The sequence below is a fragment of the Scophthalmus maximus genome, chromosome 14 (assembly GCF_022379125.1).
Source record: "Scophthalmus maximus strain ysfricsl-2021 chromosome 14, ASM2237912v1, whole genome shotgun sequence".
In the NCBI taxonomy this organism is placed as follows: Eukaryota; Metazoa; Chordata; class Actinopteri; order Pleuronectiformes; family Scophthalmidae; genus Scophthalmus; species Scophthalmus maximus.
In genome coordinates, this window is record NC_061528.1 from 14,719,480 (window position 1) to 14,728,583 (window position 9,104).

Sequence of the window (9,104 nt, forward strand, 5' to 3'; positions counted from 1 at the left end):
GATGTGATGCCCCGTGTAACATGCTGTTTTATAATCCATCACAAACCTTCATATATACTGTATCAACCTATATATAAGTATATATTCCAAAAATATGCTTTTTGCTGCAGCTGTGCTGGATGTGTGTATGTGGTACCTCCTCCTTTTCCCTTTCCCTTTTTTCTTTCCTTTTTCCTTTCACCCATGTTCGTGATCAGCTCTTGTTTGCCATTTTAGTGTTTTCTATATAAAAGTGTCCAGCAGATTTTGGCTCGGACTTTTACTGCCTGCAGTAAAACAGGAAAAGAAAAAAGAAAAAAGGGAAAAGGGCTGGGAAGGCAGAGAGTCTAATATTTTAGCTTTCTTGGAACTGAAAATGAGATATTAAAGGATCACAGCTGCAGGCAGTAGCCTCTCGGGGCGTTTGCCGCGCATGTACTCTGTTTCCTTGCTATTCTATTATTCAGTTTTCATCACACAAACATCTCAGTGTCAGAAAGTTCAGCTCATGTAAGTATATCATCTCACAAGACACATGATGTCATGTTTTCATTCTTTGTCTTCAAACATAAGCATCATATTGGATTACTGCAAATCCATTTCTACTAACTGATTGACCATAACATCTTTTTCACTAGCACAGCTTAAAGTAATGTGAGTGTTCACAAGATTTGAGATTTTCTGCGTCATTAAACCAACGACAAAGAAAGCTACAATCGAACATTGACGTCAAAATCATAATTCGACTGAGGAGGCTTCTTTCATCAAAATATTATTATTTGCACATCACTCTCTCATAACAGATGACAGACCTCTCACCACTTGAACAAATCCCAGCAGCAGACTTTTGAAATTAGCGGATGCTTTCAACTGTATCATTGTGCGACAGTAATTTGACAAAAAATTTACAATTTTTTGAAATAAGTTCAAGTCTCAATAATTCTCAAGCTGCGTAGAAATGAAAGAGAAACTATGTTGGACTAGGGTTAGACAGAAAAAAAACACATGGCAGGTCTTTAAATAGGGTTGGAAGTATAAGGCGACATATAGTGTTTGCAGTAAAGGTCTTTAAATATGGTAAACCCTGGTGTAGTGCTTTGAGTAAAGATGGGGTTCGCGTGATCATGCAGCAAACTTCTGAGTACAAGCTGTTCTCACAAACATCATGTTGGAAGCAGTTCAATCGAAATCATACATTTCCTACGCTTACTCACGCACACTCACTTGGTAACCCCATGTCGTGACCTGAACTGCCAGTATTCCCCCTGTCCAAACCCTTATAAAGTTCTGCTGCTGCTGGAAACAACGCAACCTGGGTTTACAAGACTGCAGAGGCAGTTTGCAGTGTGCAGTGTGTGTGTATGTGTGTGTGTGTGTGTGTGTGTGTGTGTGTGTGTGTGTGTGTGTGGGTGGGTAAAACCATACAGGGTTGTAGCCAGGCCACAGAGACACAGCGAGGCTAAGAGGCTGGTTTGATTGACCACAGTGTCGTGAGGAGTAACACACACACATGCACAGGCGCAGAAAAATCTGTTCAAACTTTCAGGATTCGTGCAAATTTATAGATTCAATGTACTTGCTATTTTGTCATTCTTCAAATTCATAGACAGCTTTTTTACACATTGACTGCCAATATTTTTCTTCAAAAGCATATTACTTTAACTGCCCCCCACCCCCCTCCATTGTAATCCTGACCTAACATCTGGTATCGATAGAGATTTTGAACTTGTGAGATCTTGTTAGTAAAATACTTTTATTATTGGAGGTACTTGTGAAAAAAATGACTTGTGTATGTTAGGAATGGCTTCCTGAAAGTTATCGAATTCAGTAATTACCTGGAGACACAAAGATTAACCGTGACTGTAATTTTAGAAATGAGAAATTACTACTTAGTCTTATTGTACATTATCTACAAGCTTAAACTCTGTATAGGAGACACCCAAGCTCCCTCCAGACAACAAAAACTCAAATGTATTTTTGCAATGGTGTCCTCTTGACATGTTACTCTTTCAATTAACTCATGCGACACGTGTAAGATCCATGTGTAAGTGCCATGTTCTTGGCACTGATAGTCACAGCCTCTTGCCATTACTGTATTGATTTCATCAGTTTTTCCTTTTGTTAATCATATGTGGTCTGATGCCCATGGAAAAAAAATTTAACTTGTCTCCAAGACAACAACAGGGAGGGGTTTGATTTCAACTCTCTGGCACGGGAAGAACTGTGCGTGTGTGTGTGTGTGTGTGTGTGTGTGTGTGTGTGTGTGTGTGTGCGGGAAGTATATTTAAAAAACATTGAAAACACATGTCTGAAGCTTGATAAAACATATTTTAGGCATAGGGTAAATTGCCATGATGTTTGCACACACACACACACACACACGCAAACTCCCGTGGATGTAAGTTTGACCTTAAGAAAAACAACATATACGTGCATAAAATATCAGTATCAGAGACACCAAACAAGTTTCATTTAAACTTGGTTAATTTAGCCTTTAGTCTGGATATGCAACTGGTCAATGGATGAAAAGAGAAAAAATATGGGAGAGTATTGTTTGTCTTGTTCAGGCCGGAGCCACAGGGGAACTGGAGGGGCAGGCAGGGAGACAGTAGAGGGAGACAGCATCAGCTACCGCGGAGATCGCCATCATCCTGAAGAAGAGCCTGAGGGTGATGATGAGAACCAGAACTAAAACTTGTTATTGTATCGTATTCATTATAATATACAATTGAATATATATGCAACCCTGCAGCGATCATTGTTTTTGCAAAAAAAAATGTTCAAAAGGTCTTTAAAAGATCAGTGTTTAACACTTCTTTTCAGTCCCTAATCTGTTTTTTGTTCTTCTCCTTTTTTTTTAAACAGCATAAACTGTAAAAACAGGTTAATCGGAAACCTACACTGATCCCCACAGGCATCTCCCAAACGAGTGTTAACTTAAGAGTTTGAGGCCACAGAAATTTGCCCTTCCTAATACACAACTCCCTGTAAAAGGCATGTTATTTATACATAATTGATTTGGCATTGTTTGGCTCATTCACACTACAATGCAAGATCGGTGTTTTGAAATGTATCCACTCCGGAGAGTGCGTTTGAAAAGCAGTATTTCTTCGGTGTGAAAAACGCTGGCTTAGTGTGGACATGACAGAGTCATAAAAAGAGAGAGCAGTGACCATCTGGCTCAGGTCAAGCTCCGACAGAGAGCGATGATCACAGGGAAGTGTGTGTGTGTGTGTGTGTGTGTGTGAGAGAGAGAGGGGGGGACCCCTGCAGTGAAAGGTGATGACCACAGCTGTGTGTCTGACCTGAAACCCTAGGGGGGCCTCCCCCCCCCTCCAAATCCTCTTCCTTCTCCACTTTTCCTTCCTTTTCCTTCTGCTCCTATTTTTTTCTTCTTCTTTCTTTTCCTCATCTGTTCTCCTTACTTCGATCTCTCGTTTCTGTTCCTGACCAATAACACACCTCCGGGACACACAGAGTTTGCTGAATACAAACCACGCAAGCAGAAAAGCTCTGTGTGAAGCTTAGCAGGCCAGCCATTGTGGCCTCACCTCCTCCACTAGTTTGCATCAATTAGCACATGACTCCCAAGACTTTTGTGTGTGTGTGTGTGTGTGTGTGCCAGTGTGGGGGAGGGGAAATAAAAGGCTATTGTGCGCTGTCAAGAAAATGACAGAGATCAGAGATTTACTGTGTTGCCTAACTCAGTCTGTTAAACCCAGTCTATCAATGAGCGTTAGCATTGTTGCTATGGTTACTTACAGTTTAATTTCACCATAGGTTTCTACTACAGTCCTCTGATGAAATGTTCCCAAACTGCTAGATGTAATATTGCTTTTGTCTAATTTAACTGGCTCAACACTCCCACACCTCTATGCAGACCGCAGGAAAGGTAATTGGAGTCATTTCCAACACGATATGTGCAACTCTGCTGTTCAAACAACTGGTCTTTTAAATTATTCATAGCTTTAAAGGTAAGGTAAAAAATAAAAATCTAAAATGGAGCACTTGAAGCTGTTTTTGCCCGTTTGATAAATGGTAATGTAGCCTACTCTCATGATCCTTGCAATTTTTGGGTGATATCTTCATGGTTCAAAGTTGCTGTTGGACAAAAGCGTCTGCTAAATTAATGTATAATGAAAGTCTCCTCTACCTCCCTCAAGAGTTCAGCTGTGTTACTCTCACTCTATTCCCTCACAAGCAGACAAAGCAATGCCATGGATGAACTGTATGATAGTATCAGCGGCTTGGAGAATGCCCATGTTGAGGCAGCTCTCTGTTTCAACAGGGACTGGCTTTTTAACATACCTACTGGAGGCAAATGCACACGGGATCACTGCTATACAACCTTCCCCGCCTTGCCCTTTGAGAATGCAGATCCTATCTCCATTCTGCGCCTCCAAGCCGACAAAGGAAAAAGACTCAAACAGGTCAAACCAAGGCTACATATCTGTCCAGTGTCACACAGTTGGGATTGGCATGTAACACTGACCCCGTCATAGGTTACATACCAAAGTGCATTAATGGCCGCATTCCAAAAAAAGTGCATAGTTAGTGTACTGCAATATACCAGGGATCAAGTAATGTTGAAGTTGGGACTTGTCACCTCCCTCTGCAGCTGGGTCCTTGACTTCGTGATGAAAAGGTGTTGGATAGTGCGAACTGGCAGCCCCACCTCCTCCACACTGACCTCCTTACTGACAGAGAGTGACGTGGAGTCGGACTGTTGTTGAAAACCTAGTGAGTGGGTGTGATGACAAAAGCCGACATAAACAAGACCTATGATCGCAGGTTATAGGAAGCTGCAGGAGGCGACCTCGTCCCTACTGAGAGGGTCAGCAGATTTTAAGTAGCTTGGTGTGCAGTGCACATTACTGGCTGACCCGTTCACACAGAAATGTTGGTTTCAAACTATACCCACTTCTTCTTTCTCGGGACGCTGGAGAACTCTGGCTTGGACCGGGCTCTCCTCCCAAACTTTTAAAGACACACCATTGAGAGCATCCGATCGGTTGCATGTCTGGTTTGGCAGCGCTGTGCTCGCGACCGCAGCTCTCTCCAGAGACTGGTGAGAACAGCAGAGTTCACCAGTGGCAGAGAGTTCTCTGCCGCTGCGAACACACACCTCACACGTTGTTCGCGTGGAGGAACCTGCATGATGATCTTGCCCCTCACACCGTTTACACCTCCGCCATCTGGCTGACAGTATCAGTGTCAGGGCACAGATCTGCAGGCTGGGTGACACTTGCATATATACCCTCAGGTCTTACTGCTCCTTAAACATTTAAGACCTGACACTGAACACACTTTATACTAATCTGACTGCTGCTGCTACTTATTCACCATGTGCCTTCATGTCAACATACAACATGTGATTCAATGTTAATTTACCATGTGCTATTTGTGTCAGGTGTAATGTTTTACAAAATAAAAATATGTTCTGTGCAATACTAATACTTGTATTTACATTGCACACTCTGTTGCAGGGTTTATTAAGAACACCTAGCCAAAACTTGCACTGTCTAATATACAATTTCTGCAATAAGTGTGGAAAATTGGTGTTGATTTAACTGTGTGATCACTGTGGAGGTTGCAATTTGTGAGGCTGTTGGGTTGCATTGTGTTACGATGATTTTCTCCACTCCACATCTTTGTATAATGCAGTACAGCTCAAGAGTACCATGCCCTTCATCCTCCAAAAACATTCATAGTTGAATCAGCACATCTTTAACACTGTTTCAATAAAAACGGAGCATTATAACCTTTTATTGAGGGGGGTTTATTGTACGACCTTTTGTCAGATGTACCTAATAAACTGCCTACTGGGTGTACATGCATGTTTGGATATTCACACTTGGTGCTCTTCTGTTCCTTTCTACATTTCGTTCGTTTTAATTTTCCTATTATTATATTCTTATACCTTTCTGCTCTTATGTCTATTTCCTCATAGAGAAAGATAAATGAGTCTGACCGATATGATCTGATCACTGATGTATTTATATTGCTAAAAGGCCTATATGGTGGTTGATAACAAGTGGTGTTGGAGGTCAAAGAAGGTAAAAGGTAGACTATTACCACAAATGTTCCTAATGATAACATATAAAGCTTGAAAGCAACACATTTACCCCATGGCCAGTGATTAATTTACAGTGAAGTAGAGAGAGAATGAAACAATGAAAAACACTGCTCCTTAAGTGCTTATATAATAAAAAACGGGTTCAGAATTTTGAGCACTCCAATGATCCACTGCATTTCATTTCTGTTCCATCCAACACTTTGCTGCGATGTGCTGCTTCAATTTTTCAGGGGGGAACACATTCACACAGAGGTTTTTTTTTCCGTCCAAGTAGTTGGGACATGGGCCGATGAGCTTCTTGCTGCCTGCCACTGGACCGAACACACACTCTGTTGGCCCAAATAAATCATTCTTTCATCACTGTGCTATGTGTGTGTGTGTGTGTGTGTGTGTGTACGAGTGTGTATGTCTGTCTATGAGTAGTCCAGTACTGTAGGCTCTCTGTGTGGCACTGACAGACACAAACCAGCTGCCTGCATTCCTCTCTCTCTCTGTGCTGACTTCTTAAGGTTGATCTCCCCTCCCCCCATTCAGGCCAGTCTCTCACATACTTCTATAAAGCTATATATACACACGCACACACACACACACACACACGCACGCACGCACGCACGCAGGCACGCACGCACATGAGGCAACAAGGTAAGAGACAGCTCAATGAAGTAAGTAAGTATAAGTAATGTATGGAAAACATTTTTCTCACACATTTTTTCAGTTGGTTTCAAACTTTGTTATTCAACATTCACCACCGACCATCATCTGATCTCACGTAGCCCCGAGTTAGAGCCCAAAAGATCCAAGTGATCATTGCAAATTTCCAGCCTCACACTCTTACTTGCATTCGATGAGAAAGTACAGCCGGCTCTTAATAGCACAGTAAACAGTTGAAGAGTAACTGCACACGGCTTAGTGGTTTTACAGTGACGTAGTAAGGACTGGACCCAACACAAATCCTGTAAATGTTTTTTCATAATTACTTTTCAGCGAAGTATCTGCGCCACACCTGCAGACTTTTTCATATAAAGCCACACTTGTTACTTCACAAGATAAAAACCCCCCCATAACTTTATATTATTTAAAACCGTGTTGTGATGAACCCCTTGGCTACCAGGACACCAACTCACTACTGTAGTTGATTTGATTTTTCATGTTGTGATTTTGATTTTGTAACACGTGAGTAAAAAAGAAAAGAAAAAAAAAAGATCAATTGTCATGTAAACTGCATGTTATCAATGGATGGATATGTGTAGATAAGAGATGATTAAGTTTAATTGTTGTCTCGTGTAGGGCTTACAAAAGTAGGCATAACTTCAAAATCATTGTATTAAAAAAACATGGGTTACACCAATAAAAAACACCAGCAGAGTGCATTAAACTTAAGATCGCTCCTCAAAAACACTTACCATGCTGGTTAGACCAACTTGGTCAGCCAACATGTCCTCTAAGCCGTCCTCAAATTTGACAACCTCCTCAGACCAAACTAAAAGGGCCGTGTTTTTCCACCTCGGCGCCACATCTAAATAGTTGTTCAGTATTGGGTTTCACATGGTAGCTCAAATACTTTGCATGGCGGTCACACTTCTTGCTCTCCTCGAACTGAGCAAGCACAGTCCAAACCATCAAAATCTTTTTTTGTTGTGTTTATTTCACCTCGGTCTACTGTAAATCTAGTTGTTGTTTGTGTAACTTTTCTCCCCCCCCCCTCTTTCCTCTCCAGCAGATGTCCAGCTGCAGCAGACCGCAGTCCAAACAGTGACTGACTGTCTGGAAACCTGCTGGACTGCCCGCATGCGCTTGACCACAGCAGACACGGTCCACAAACATACTCTCACACACAAACAAACAGCCACAGTTAACTGTGATGAAGTGTGTCCATTTGACCTGGTGTGCCTACCAACTGCTGCGTTTTACACCACAGACAGGAACGAGGAGTGTGTGAGTGAATGAGTCTGTCTGTGTGTGTGTGTGTGTCTGTGTGTGTGTGTGTCTGTGTATACTGGTGAAACAGCATTCATACCATAGACAGATATGATCAGTTTGGTGACTACATTTATGACAGACTCAAATCACCATCACTCATCCTTCAAATCAGCAGTTTATTAGTGGTATTCAACCAAAACTTTGGCTCCTAAACCGGTTGGTTTTTTTTGCTACAGTTAAGCTTTTAGATTTTCTCAAACCTATACATTTTAAAATGTACCTGAACTTTTTGTGCACAGACCTCCCAGCTGAAGCCTTGTGAACTGTTGCTTGTGTTATGGTAAACAGTGTCGTGCAATGAGATGATTGCACTGTAAATATTGACACTTTTGAGGAGGATTGCATTACAAGACAATGAATATTACTGATATTCCAATGTCTGTGCACATCAAATTATGGTAAACGTGTGTCATTTTGATTTGGAATTTGAATGTCCAGTTTGCTCAAAAGCTTTAATTAGGTCAACAAAAGTGTGTGTAAACACTCGCTGATGCAAACACGGTTGGTGAATGTGAAAGGGAAACCTGCGCTTCATCTGTCCATTCACTCTAACATCGTGTGAACGGTGACACTGATTAGATGAATACTCTCCTGGGAAATCACTGTATACTAACAACATTCTCAGTCAATAACTTAAATAGCTGGAGTCTGACCATCAGGTCTGTCCCAGGCTCAACCCAATTTATTTATCCCTCAGACTAATGACTGAGGCCTCTGAAGCTTGCAGGAACAGCCTTAGTATTTTTGTCTTTTGGCATATATTTCAATGTAATCATATTGCCTTTTCTTATCATACATTACAACAGAGGTCACAGATTTGACCTCCACAGCAACTGTGTTTTCTCTGAAAAACTCCAGGCCCTGATGAGGTCTGGTCATTTAGCATCCTGGAAAAGTTTGACGACATCGAGTATGTAGTGGACTGACCCTCTCCTCTTTTGCTCATCAATACAATCTGCTCTTCAGTGCTGGGTGTAATGATGGTGAGGTCAGTGTGGATTGATTGTATTTGAAAACATGATTGGCTGAGACGCGACGCCTGTTTCAAGGCGCCCTGCATTCTGTCAGG